The sequence below is a fragment of the Hylobates moloch genome, unplaced genomic scaffold (assembly GCF_009828535.3).
Source record: "Hylobates moloch isolate HMO894 unplaced genomic scaffold, HMol_V3 SCAFFOLD_10, whole genome shotgun sequence".
Classification (NCBI taxonomy): domain Eukaryota; kingdom Metazoa; phylum Chordata; class Mammalia; order Primates; family Hylobatidae; genus Hylobates; species Hylobates moloch.
In genome coordinates, this window is record NW_026652285.1 from 84,213,265 (window position 1) to 84,227,498 (window position 14,234).

Below are 14,234 nucleotides of genomic sequence, written 5' to 3' on the forward strand. Positions count from 1 at the left end.
CTTATCTCTTGTGAGCAAAGAAGTATTTCTTGTCCTCTGCTCAGTTTCATGGTAATCAATCTAAAAGACAGTTCAGATCTGATATAGTTTAATGTGGAGGTACACCCATCCAAGTAGTCAAGAAAGACTATTTATTCAAAACCCTGACATCAGAGGTTACTTCCTTCAATAATGATCTCTGTTCCTAAAGTGGAAATAATAGAGCAGACTTGCTAAGAAGCTCCACAGGAACACTGTGATGATTAACAAGTGATAAAGGGCCGGGCGCGGTGGCTCACGCTTGTAATCCCAGCACTTTGGGAGGCCGAGGCGGGCGGATCACGAGGTCAGGAGATCGAGACCATGGTGAAACCCCGTCTCTACCAAAAATACAAAAAATTAGCCGGGCATGGTGGCGGGCGCCTGTAGTCCCAGCTACTCGGAGAGGCTGAGGCAGGAGAATGGCGTGAACCCGGGAGGCGGAGGTTGCAGTGAGCCGAGATCGCGCCACGGCACTCCAGCCTGGGCGACAGAGCAAGACTCCGTCTCAAAAAAAAAAAAAAAAAAAAACAAGTGATAAAGACAACTCCCAAATTACATGAAAAAAAGGAAGGTCTCATGAAAGGTAAGGCTGTATTTTGTAACCCTCTGGCCTGACGGGTTCCTATGAATGAAGCCAAGTTTGTAGACATGACTCCTCTCTATGGACTGGGCAGCTTGGCACAAAGAAAACCTATATAGGTCACAAGCTGTACCTCGAATGTTGCAACACAGAGCAGGTAGGGAACAGGATGCAAAGATGAACAGGTGGTAAGGAACAGGAGGAGTACAGATGATTCCAGGTAATGCAACCCCACAGCTGGGTAGAGACAGGTTTGGAGATTAGTAGTAGTGGTCCAAAGTTACACTTCTGAAACTTTCAAAATACAAATAACTCCAATAGTATTTAAACAGTTCTAGACTATACAAAAAGATGGAACGCTCCCCAAATCATTTAATATGACTAAATAATCCACAATGCCCAACCTGTACAAGGATGGCACAGCCAATCACTAAACATCCTGTGCCAAATTCACTTGCTAATATAAATACAAAAATCCACAATAAAATATTAGCACAAAGAAGTCAGTAGTACATTCAAAGAACAATACACTACGACCAAAGATTTATTCCCAGAATACAGAAAGGATCATTATTGGAAAAGCTACTAATAGGTTAAAAGAGAGAGACCATGTGGTTACTTTTATAATTAGAACTGTTAATACATTTAATATACTTTGTTAACTTGAAATCTTAGTGAGCTAGGACTTCATTTGACAGAAACGCCTTAGTTTAATAGGGTTTATAAGAAACCACCACACTCAGTGGTAAAGCAATTAAGCAATTTCTAGTAAAGTTAAGAACAATACAAGGATGTCTGTTCTTGTAGCTATTACTAAGCCTTATTCAAGAGATTCTAGACAATGCAGAAAAAGGCAAGAAAAAAATGAGCTATAAATGCCAGAAAGAGGAACAAATGATGCAACTGCCAGTAAATCTAAGAGACTCAACTAACCAAATATGAAACTGTTTGAAAATAACAGAAAGGCAACATACAAAAACTGATCATTTTCTATCTATCTTCGAGAACAAGTATGGTAGGCTAAATAATGACCCCCACCCCCCACCAGCATGTCTACATCCCAGTCCCTGGAACCTGTATGTTACCTTACATGGCAGAAACACTTCGCAGAGGTGACTAAGACCGTGAGGTTATCCTGAATTGTCCAGATGGGCTCAATGTGATTACAAAGATCCTTATAAGAGGGCAACAGGAATTTAAGAGTTAGAGAGAAGATTTAAGAACGGAAGCGGAGGTTAAACTGATGAGCTTTAAATATGGAGGATGGAGCCACAAGCCAAGGAGTATAGGCAGGAGTTAGAAACTGGAAAGGGCATGGAAATAGATTCTCCCCTGTGTTTTTCACCCCTGAAAAAACACAGGCCTACTGACACCTTGATTTCAGCTTAGTGAAACTGATTTCATACTTCCAACCTCCAGAACTATAAGACACTAAATTCATGTTGCTTTTTGTTTTTGTTTTGTTTTTTGAGACAGGGTCTTGTTCTGTCACCCAGGCTGGAGTACAGTGACCTGATCATGGCTCACTGCAGCCTTGACCTTCTGAGCTCAAGTGATCCCCCTGCCTCAGTCTCTCGAGTAGCTGGGACCACAGGCACACGCCACCATATCCAGCTTATTTTTTATTTATTTTAATTTTTTTGTAGAGACAGGGTCTCTATGTTGCCCAGGCTGGGCTTGAACTCCTGGGCTCCCACCTTGGCCGCCAAGCAATCCTCCCACCTCAGCCTCCCAAAGTGCTGGATTACAAATGTAAGCCACTATACCCAGCCCTCATGTTATTTTCTGCCAGTAAGTTTGCAGTAACTTGTCATACCAGCAATAGAAAACTAATACAACAAGTAGCAGAATATAATAGAAAAATAAAAAGATCCGTATTCATGAGATGGGATATCACAAGCAAACTTCAAATACCTAGAAATAAACCTAACTAGAAATGTCCAAAACTTACATGAAGATTTTAAAGAATTTTTTTTTTTTTTTTTGAGATGTAGTCTCTCTCTGTCCCCCAGGCTGGAGTGCAGTGGCACAATCTCAGCTCAGTGCAACCTCTGCCTCCTGAGTTCAAGCGATTCTCCTGCCTCAGCCTCCCAAGTAGCTGAGACTACAGGCATGCACCACCACGCCTGGCTAATTTTTGTATTTTTAGTAGAGACAGGGTTTCACCATGTTGGGCAGGTTGGTCTCGAACTCCTGACCTCAAGTGATCCACCCACGTTGGCCTCCCAAAGTGCTGGAATTACAGGTGTGAGCCACCACCCCCAGCCACCACAATTATTTTCTTATCTCATAGAACTAGTTTATACTGGTTGAAAAAGCTTTTACAGACCAACATAGATATTAAATTTTAATTGTATATTATAAGACAAAAACATAAGCAAAATTAATTGAGACATTTCTAAAATTTCTTCATGGTCAGAGTATAACAAATACTTCTCAATCACTTCTCAATTAAGAGTTGTCGGTGTCTATATTTTTCCACACAGTAGCATCCTATGCACTATCTATCCAGAGTTTGGTGAGACAGTATTTCTTCAAAATGTGCTCTTTTTTTTTTTTCCCAGAACTTTCTCGCCATCCACTGACACCCATTCTGATGCTGAAAGTTGATCTTATACTTTGCTGTTCTGTTCCCATTGCGCTTTACATATTATAACATTGTGTCTCAATGTCAAATCATAATGTAGCTTTTGGAAAAAGTTTTAGTAGGCAATTGATCTCAAGACATAAATGGCACCACTAATGTCCATAACTAAATAGAAGTGACAGCACTACGAGCAACTATGACCAATATGATGCATAGATGGACAATGACAATTATGTTCTTGGCAGTCACCTGACTGACTGTGTAACAATTGAAAAATATATGCCTCTGAGAATCAATAAAACATAATATATACAAGTATATTAACAGTAGCATTGTCTGTAATAACAAAAACTTGAAAGGGAAAAAATACCCAAATAACCTTCTATAGAGAATAAGTTAATAAATTAGTATACCTTTATGTGATAGAATACTGTGCTTCCCTCAAAGAGAATGAGATGACAATATATGAATTGGTATGGAAGTATGTCTACAGGATATTGTAAGGCCAAAAGCCAAAGAATAATATAAAAAAGCAAAATGAAGAATAATATATATATAATTATTTCATTTTTTAAAATTACACACACACATATGCTCAAGTAACCTAATAGTAGTGGTGAGTCTGCAGCTCCTTCTGCTCACAGGAAATGTCTCACCGGCTCAGTTCAGTTCCATCCGGGTCAGGGAGTGACATTCTCACTCTAGGTTCCCTTCCCTCCATTCAAGGGACTTTACAGTTGGAAGCACAGGCAGGTTGAACCCATGATGTGTTCAATGAGGAGAAAAGGATCCCCGGTAGAGTTCATCCCAAGTCCCTTCCTAGTGCTCTCAGATCCTTTGCTATGAAAGATACATGCAGTGGTCTCTCATACAAATCTCCCTTCTCTAATGCATTTTTAGTGGTTACTCTGTGTTTTCTCTCTTTTCTTCACCCACTGGGCCAATCTAATCTAGAATCCTGAAGTTGAAAAACCAGAACTGCAAGAATGCCTCGAAAAAGAGAAAATTAAGCTCTTAACGAAACTTTGTTTCTGCTTCATTTGTATGGGTAAGCAACTCTTCCCAAAATCAATCACTATTTCCTCTCTGCTCCTGTAGTACCCTGCAAATACCTCAAATATGCTTTATATATTGTATTATTGATCTTTGTCTATCACCCTCATTGAACTGATAGCTCCTTGAAGAGAGAGACATCTTCTTAATCTTTGCACTCTCAGTGTCTAGGGCAGTGATTTAAACAATCACAGCAGTTGTGATTGTTCAAATGCAATCAGCAATAAGGGGAAAGCTAAGCAAATGGTATTGCATTGACCCAGTGGAATATAAGTACTCTGAATAAGACATGCTTTCTGCCCATAACATGCATTTCACCTAGGACAGAAGTTATGGCCTATATAAGTATAGTTTTAAAAAACAAGGGAGTATAAGCCGGGCGCGGTGGCTCACGCTTGTAAAAGGGGGTGGATCAGAGGTCAGAGTCGAGACCATGGTGAAACCCGTCTTATAAAATACAAAAAATTTACCGGGGTGGTGGGGGGCCTCTCCGTCTCAAAAAAAAAAAAAAAAAAAACAAAAACAAGGGAGTATATAATAGATGTCAGAAAGTAAATGTAAGTAATAGTTAACATTTGATAGACATTCATCGTGTGTCAGGTATTGCACTGTTTCTCCATATGCTTTAACCCATTTGGTCTTCACAACAAGCCCACGATATGGATACTGTTATTCCCCTTTTCACAGTTAAGGCAACTGGGACACACAGAGGTGAAATAACTTCTCCAAAGTTACAGAGATAGTAAGTGGCAGATCTGGGATTTGAATTTAGATCATCTGACTCCAGAGGAACTGTGCCAAACTACTACCTATACTTCCTGTTAAAATAGGTTATGGGAATTCAGAAAGAAAAATACTTATCAGCTTGAAAGGTGGGAAGTGGAGATCATGGGAGAAAGAAATCTATGAACTCAAGAAAAGGGAGGGGGCTCCAGGTAGAAGAAACGGCATGAACAAAGACATGGAGGTGGAAAAGTTAGCACGTAATATATTACCGATCAGAGTTCCAATCATCAAAGATAATGGTGGCCCCTTAAATATAACTCACTACACATCCTCCAAAATATCCTTCAGATCAGCAAGAAAATCAAATAAAACAATATATGCAGTAAGCCGAGATTGCACCACTGCATTCCAGCCTGGGTGACAGAGTGAGACCCTGTCTCAAAAATAAAATAAAACAACATAAAACAGAAGCTGTCATCATAAAAGGAAAACAGAAAACATTACAAACTTTAAACTACTGTTAAGGCCAGGTGCAGTAGCTCACACCTGTAATCCCAATACTTTGAGAGGCCGAGGTGGAAGGATTGCTTGAGCCTAGGAGTTTCAGACCAGCCTTGGCAACATAGTGAGACCCGCCCCACCTCTACAAAAAATAAAAAAGTTAGCTGAGCGTGGTGGCAGGAGCCTGTAGTACCAGCTACTCGAAAAGCTGAGGTGGAAAGATTGCTTGAGCCCAGGAGGTCAAAGCTGCAGTGAGATGTGGTCCTGCCACTGTCTTCCAGGATGGGTGACAAAGCGAGACCTTGTCAAAAAAAAAAAAAAACAAAACACCTGTTAAATAGAAAAACAAATATAAAATTCCAGCAAAATTATCTCTCAATCTCCCACAAGTCCTTGTGAAGAGCGAGGGGTGACAGAAGGGATGTGTGAAATAGAAAAGAGGGGAGCAAGGTGGCCCAGAGTAAGCTAGGTTCACTCCCAGCAAGAGAAACTCCACTCTAACTATGAAAAAAAAGAAAGAAAGGAAGGAAGAAAGAGACCTGGTATATAGTCAGAGCAGTGACTATAAGGAAAGGATTAAAAGTCCATGAGTTGTCAGGTAGTGGTAAGAAAAAGGCATTGCTTCTGGGAAAGAAAAGGATAAAAGGGAAGGAATGGGTGTCCTTTGGAGACTAAGCAGTGGTGGGCAACAGAAGCAAGAGGGAAATGCAAGATCCTACAAGGCAAGAGAGAACCTAAAATGAGAAGAATACGTGATTCATGGCCAGTCTTATCAAAAAAAACAAAACAAAACCTTTAAAGAAACTGCATTTCACTCAGTGACAGAAGAGGGCACTCTTAACCTAGAAATCTTGTTAACCATCCTAAACCAGCAATTTTGTCCCGGGAATTAATAGAGAAAAGCAGTTTGTATTTTATATATATATACATATATAAAATATACATATATATAATATACATATATAAAATATACATATATAATATACATATATAAAATATACATATTATATATAACATACATAAAATATACATATTATATATAATATACATAAAATATACATATTATATATAATATACATATAAAATATACATATTATATATAATATACATATAAAATATACATATTTTATATAATATACATATATAATATACATATATAAAATATACTTATTATATATAATATACATATATAATATACATATATAATATACATATATAATATACATATATATATAAAATAAAAACAATGCAGCTTGTAAAAAGCTCTACATTTTTTAAACCCACAAACTGGGGTGGAGGGGGAGTCCTATACATTAATAAACTGAAATAAGTATCCTCAAGCATTTGGGGATATGAAGAAAACTCCTTGAGTCAGAAATTTTTAAACTTTCTTTTTTCTTTTTTGAGATGAAGTCTCTTTCTGTCGCCCAGGCTGGAGTGCAGTGGCACAATCTCTGCTCACTGCAGCCTCTGCTCACTGAACCTTCCTGGGTTCAAGTGACTCTTCTGCCTCAGCCTCCTGAGTAGCTGGAATTACAGGTGTGCGCCACCAAGCCTGGCTAATTTTTGTATCTTTAGTAGAGATGGGGTTTCACCATGTTGGCCAGGCTGGTCTTGAACTCCTGACCTCAAGTGATCCGCTCACCTCGGCCTCCCAAAGTGCCAGGATTACAGGTATGAGCCACTGAGCCAGGCCTAGAAAATTTAAAACTTAAAAACATAAATGGACAAAAAAAAAAATAGGGAGGAAACGAAACAGGTGACTGAGTTCAGGAAAAAACAATGAAAATACAAAAATCACATTAGAAATAACAAAGACTAAATTTCATGGTGCCTAAAGAAGGGTAGATTGAATAAAAGGCATTGAAGAAATACAGGAAAACAACTGAAAATAATAAAAATGAGATCAAAAAGAAGTTGAAAGGGTCAAAAATAAAGTGAATAAAGTGGAATGCAGGCAAAGATCCAACATATGTATAATTAAATTATCTGAAGAAGATAAACAAGAATCAAACAGAATTAGTGTTTAAAACTATAATTCAAGATAACTTTACAAGAACAAAGAGACCTGAGTAGAAATACTAAAGGGATACACTGGGTACCTGTGAAATCTGACCCACAATAATCAACCCCAAAATGTATCCAAGTGAAACGATTAGATTTTAAAGATAAAGAAAGAAAACCTCAGGGTCTTCACTCAAAGAAATAAACAAATAAGATCGAAGGGCAAAAGAATCGGGCTGCATCAGACTTCTCAAAAGCTACATAGAAAGCAAGGCAACAAAAGAACTGAATCTTTTTAAGAAACTCAAACCAAGAAAGTGTGAATTAAGATTTTTATATCTAGCCAAGCTACCTTTCAAATATCAAGGCTATAGAGAAACAATTCTAAGTATCCATGAACTCAAGGAATACTGTGCTCTTAAGGAGTCTACTAGAAAAGGAGCTTCATCCAAGAGATAAACTGGGGAAACTTCAGTAAAAGGATTGGTGATAAGCATTTGCTATATTCAATTGTAGCTCTAAGACAAAAATAAAGATGGGGCGAGGCAGAAGAATGATATATAAATGCTATATGTTTTCATAAAGTAGAAATAATGCAACTGAAAAACTGAGAGGCAAAGGGACACAGAAAAAGGAAGATAGAATAAACTAGTTGATTCAATAGTTGAATGTCATAAAGGCAGTAAAGGAATTAAAGTATGCCATTAAAAATTGTCAAACCAGGCCAGGTGCAGTGGCTCAGACCTGTAACTCCAGCAACTTGGGAGGCCAAGGTAGGAGGAGCACTTAAGGCCAGGAGTTCAGGACTAGCCTGGGCAATATAGGGAGAACCTGTCTCTACTAACATAAAAGATGAAAATAACAAAATTAGCCAAGCGTGGTGGCTGTAGCCCCAGCTATTTGGGAGGCTGAGGTCGGAGGATTACTTGAGCCCAGGAGTTCAAGGCTGTAGTGAGCTATGATCATGCCACTGCACTTCAGCCTGGGAGTGAGACCCCATCTCAAAACAAACAAACAAACAAACAAACAAACAAACACTGACAAACCAGCTGAGTGTGGTGGTTCCTGCCTGTAATCCCAGCACTTTGGGAGGCCAAAGGTGGGAAGATCACTTGAGGTCAGGAGTTTGAGACCAGCATGGGCAACAAAGAGAGAACTTGTCTCTACAAAACGTTTTAAAATTAGCTGAGCACAGTGGCTTATGCCTCTAGTCCCAGCTACTCAGGAGGCTGAGGCAAAAGGATCACTTGAGTCTGGGAGGTTGTGGCTACAGTGAGCTATGATCAATCCACTGTACTCCAGTCTGGGCAACAGGGCAAGATCCTGTCTTAAAAACAAACAAATAAACAAACACACAAACAACCTGACAAACCAGATGGTGAAAAGTTAAATGAGAAAACAGAAGAGAGGGCGTTTTTTAAAGGTATAAAAGTAACCACTAGAAAAATATAAACCTTCCTTTAAAAATTAATAAATAAAAAAGCAAAGAAAATCCATCACACAGACAAAGAAATGCAGAAAATATAACACAATACATATAGCAGTTGTAACATAATAGGATGGAGTTGAAACCATAAGAAAGTAGGCACTACAATCCCTATATAAGACAAAGTAGAATTCAAATCAAAAAGCATTAAATATGACAAAGGACAATTTTTAATGCTAAAAGCCACAAGTCACAATGAAGATATAGTACAACCACCTTTGTAAAGCAAAAGAAAGTGTAAGAAAGGCTATAATAGCTATGAAAGCAGAAACTGGCCAGGTGCAGTGGCTCACATCTGTAATCCCAGCACTTTGGTAGGCCAAGGCGGGTGGATCACCTGAGGTCAGGACCAGCCTGGCCAACATGGTGAAACCCCGTCTGTACTAAAAATACAAAAATTAGCCGGGCGTGGTGGCACATGCCTGTAGTCCCATCTACTTAGGAGGCTGAAGCAGGAGAATCGCTTGAACCCGGGAGGCGGAGGTTGCAGCGAGCTGAGATCGCGCCACTGCACTCCAGCCTGGGTGACAGAGCAAGATTCCATCTCAAGAAAAAAAAAGAAAAGAAAAGAAAGCAGAAATAATGATATAGAGCGAGAATCAAGAAGTTTTATCTTTAAAGGGCCAGATAAGTAAATATTTTAAGCTTTCCAGGCTGACAGTTCTGTCACAACTACTCAACTCTGCCTTTGTTCCAGTAAAACTATTTATGAAAACAGGTGACAGGCCAGATTTGTTCTGCAAGTATAGTTTGTTAATCCCTGATATTGTGAGACAGAAAAAAAATAGTAGATCCAATTAATAAACCAAAATCTTAGAAAAACTAATAAAATAAACCACTTAGCTAATTTAATCTAGAAAAGGGGCAGAAAGTAAAGATAAAGGGAGAAATGATCACTGAGACAGAAGAAAATTCAAAAAGTTAAACAAAACTACTTTGCAGATCAGTGTACAAATAAATTTTAAAACTTAGATGAAATAGGTAATTCCTTGGAAAATCTGGTTTACCAAAATTGACTCCATTAGATAGAAAAAGCTTAAACCGACCAATTTCCATAGAAAAAATTGAGAATGTCATCAAGGAATAACCCTATAGAAAAGCCCCATACCCAGATCATTTCATAGAATTTGATGGATTCTACCAAACCATCCAAAATCAGATAGTCCGAATGCTATGTGAATTGTCCCAGGGCATAAATAATGAAGGAAACTACAAATTCTTTTTATGAAGAAAGGAAAATACCAATGCTTAAACCTCATAAAGATAGTGTCAAAAAAATAGAGAAAAGTATAGACCAACATTACTTATAAATATTGGTGCAAAAATACTAAAGAAAATATTAGTGAACAGAATCTAACACAACATACGACAATACACAATGACCAAGTGGGATATATTACAGGAAGGGGTAGAAGTGCAAGAAAGAGAAACATTTGAAATTATATCAAATTTAAAAATTTTAAGTAAATAAAAGTTGTTAAAATATCTTGTAGTTAGCTTTCCTTTGCATGGTACTAAGGAATATTTTAGACTAAAGAGTATGTGACCCTTTCTCTGATTTCAGCCTAGGAGAGAACAGTTTTGGAGTCTGTCTATACGCATGATTAGAAAATGAAGGTCCTAAAAAGAATGAGATGAATCTCTTGCCTTCAGAGCCACTTAGAACCCACTTAGCGGAAGGCTCCAATTCTAAGCAACTTATTCATCTTTATGAGTAAAGTTAATGGATATGGTCCCACTGAGCTGGATCTACCACTATCTTATCTGTTAAAAGAACAAACATTTACTTTCCTCATACTTGGCATATTCAGGTGATTGTATATTCCATGTAAAATAGATGCCAATTTCTGGCTTGACCAACTGCAAGTATGGGTTTCTCAGGCCAATGGTTTGTAAGAAAAGGAGGTAGACTTCAGCCATAACTATTCAACCACAGATTACTGTTATAATATTTATCATTCTGTGGAAAAATATCAGAAACAACATTAAATGATTTATGGTCTTAATTATCTTTTGTTTGGACTTTAATTCTGTGAACAGGAATCTGTTATGGGGGAAGTTTTATAAAGTCCACATAGATCTCAAAGTATGCATGCTGTTCAAAACCTGCAGCAGAAAGCCACCTTAAGAGTAATGGTTTTCTACCAGGGCTTTACTCCCTGGGAAGAGTGCTCTGTTCCTTCTTGTAGGATTTTTAAAAACTTACCAACATTATTTTGGGAATATCTAAATGCATGTAATCTTCTGCTAAAAAGAACTGAATAAAAACATTCTTTTGTACATAAATAATAGCGGTTTTTAAATCTCTAATTAGAAGTAGCCTATCTAGACTGTTGGCTTTGCAAGCTAAATATTGTCAAAAAGAATGGCTATAAATCAACTATCCTGAAAGCAAAGTTACTATTGTATAACTGCTCTATAAATAGTGGTATCATCTTAGTTATCCTTGATTTACATTTGGGGAGCACTTTATCTTAAAGAGGGCAACAAGATATAATATGGTTCAAAGCTGGGAGCTTTACTGTTATTTTATTGAAATTTTTCTTCAGACAAATTTGGTATCTGGTCAGAACAACTGTGAAAATTTTCAGGCTAAACACCTGTGACTATATTATATGGAGAGGAATTTTGAGGGTTCAATCACCCATTCACTGGCAGAGCAGATTCAAACAATTCCCTTGGCTCAACTCCCTAGGCTCAACCTTCCAACAGAGGAGGGCAGCCTTCAATTCAAGCACAAGTCCTTGTTATTCAATTGGCAACACAGAACAATTGCTCCCTGGGTACTTACAAGAGAAAACAGTTGCTAGCTCAGTGACACCAAACATTCATCAAATCTCAGTCGAGGGAAACAATATTTAGAAAACAATGCTTGAAAGAAATGGACTCCAGTCATACCTCCAAATAATCTAAATAACCTAATCCTACCCCTGAATCAAGCCAGATCAGCAAACAGCAGGCATTTATAATGCATCTTTTCTGCCACTCTACACTGAATTGTGCTTTTCTGTGTTCAGGGGCAATATTAAAAAATAGCCTTATAAAATCCTCATAAAATGCTGCTCAGACACTGTCCTAGTTATGAGACCCCCGGAATCAGAAATTCCTAACTGATTCTTAATGTTGAAAAAGAATTGTGCTTCTGAAAAACACTGCTTTGTTTTAACATTATGGACAATGCAATGGTTCCCTTTCTGGCTGGATGGGAAAACTTAAACCTAAATTTGTGAGGCACTAATGAAAAAGTAAATAGGTTATAAGGGCATGAATTATTCTTAACCTTATTCCTATATTTTTTATGTCTCTATTTTTGTTTTCTTTCTTCTTTAGCCTAGACGTCTAACCTATTATCTTTTATTTCATATACCCATGCAGGTCACTTAAAGTCTTTCCTAGAAGTAAGACAGAATATAAATACTCTTTTGTTTTAAAAAATTCTACATTTAATAACAATGTAATGAATCACAATGGAAAAGACGAATAGATTTGACTGTATAGCAATCTAAAAGTTTTATATGTCAAAAACATCATAAACAAAATTGAAAGAAACCATAAAACAGAAGAAAGACAACATAAATAATAATCAAAGAAGTCATGCTCTCAGTATATGAATAAACTATCTATGTCCGTAAGAACACAAAATTTGATCAATAAATAAAATAATGATGGTAAATTAACCAAGAAATTTGGACAAATTGTTCCTTCAAAACAAATGAATTTGAAGGAACCTGAAAGTAATTTAAATTGCTTTCCTAACATAGACTCCTGGAACTATAATGGACCTTTCCTGTTCAAGATAATTACAGAGATCAGTGACCTTGCTTGAGTATATTAAAGGTTGCTATTTACCTGTCTTTCCAATTCCATAAAGGAAAAGACAATTGTGGCTTCTCCCTATTCCCTATATTTTAATCCTCAAGGAAGGAACAGTAAATATGTAATCTAATTGGTAGAAGACTGCCATTCCTTGAGTCACATTTCCAAGTAATAAGTTCATATATTACAGGTCGCCACCCAAACAAAATGCAGACTTGCTCTCTGGGACCCGCCTGTGCACAGGTACAAGGAGCACTCTGGGTATCTCTGGTCTCCAAGAGGTAAGCAACCAGTGTCTGTCACCGCCCTTTCCTCTGCTTTTTGGCCTGAGACTGGGTGCATAAGCCAGGCAAGGCTCCCTTACAGACCCAACTGCCCATATTTCCAAGGGCAATTCCAGCAAGTAGGAAGTTCCACTGGGCCACAATAGCTAAACCTCATCCTTCAATATAGCTTTTACCTGAAATTCAGTTTTGGAGGGAGTTCCTGGAAACTTGCCCAGATCAATAAAGTTGACACTCTACTTGTCATTTATCTATCTGTTTGTCCTGTTAATCTCAGATGGAAAGGAGAGGTAAGATTCAGTATCTCCCTGCAAAAGACAGATATACTGACTGGGGCCTTGAGTATAAAGATAAGCGCTGCCACAGGGTAGCAACGCACCATGACGGAAGATGAGAGCTTCTGGTCTCTGCAGCTGGAATTCAGGAACAGATGAGGTAGGTAGATATCTGATTACCAGGAAAGCTTTGCAAATCAGACAAAGCTCTAAGACACAGGCTTTTTAGGCAGGAGCAGATGGAATTATTTTAGCTACCAATTTTTTTTATTTCAGTCTTTCTTTTCTTATTATGTCTCCGCCTGCAAGAGCTTTGACATTGCCCAGAAGTAGCTAAGGTTTATGTGGTTAGAGCAATGCGACTCAAAATGTGGACTGACAAAATCAGTAAGGCCTGAAAGCTTGCTGGAAATGAAAATTTGCTCCCCTCCCCAAAGGCCCACTGAATCAGAACCTCTGGGATGGGGCCCAGGAACCTGTGTTTTCATAAGCTCTTCAGGTAATTATTACACTTGCTAAAGTTTAAGATGCACAAAGGGAGCAATGGTGGGAGGTTTTAAAGAGCATTTTGGGGAGCTAGATATTAGTAGACAACACTAGATTAGCTTGCCAAAATTCCATTTCTCTTTATATTGTTTGGAATTTCATCCAGGGCTAAGGAGAGAACTTCAGAAAGACTGGATCCACGGTTTCTCCACAGGCCAAGGTCACCCCCACACCAAGAGCTTTTAAATGGCCCTGGATGATCAGTTTCACAGAAACTCAGACTGGGGATTCTAGATAAGAAACTCTTTGGGGGTTAAAGTCGAAAAAAAGTCCAGTGGAATTATTACAAACTCAAATGCTAAAAAGAAATAGCAAAAAGTGTATATCTAGAACTCTGTTCCTGGAAATGAGATTT

At 38.0% G+C, this 14,234-nt stretch overlaps 1 protein-coding gene across 7 annotated transcripts in view; it reads right to left on the reverse strand.

Annotated features, from left to right (window-relative positions):
• SUSD1 (sushi domain containing 1) overlaps positions 1 to 14,234 on the reverse strand; it is a 135,668-nt gene that overhangs the window by 40,622 nt on the left and 80,812 nt on the right. The gene's annotated exons all lie outside the window — the stretch shown is intronic.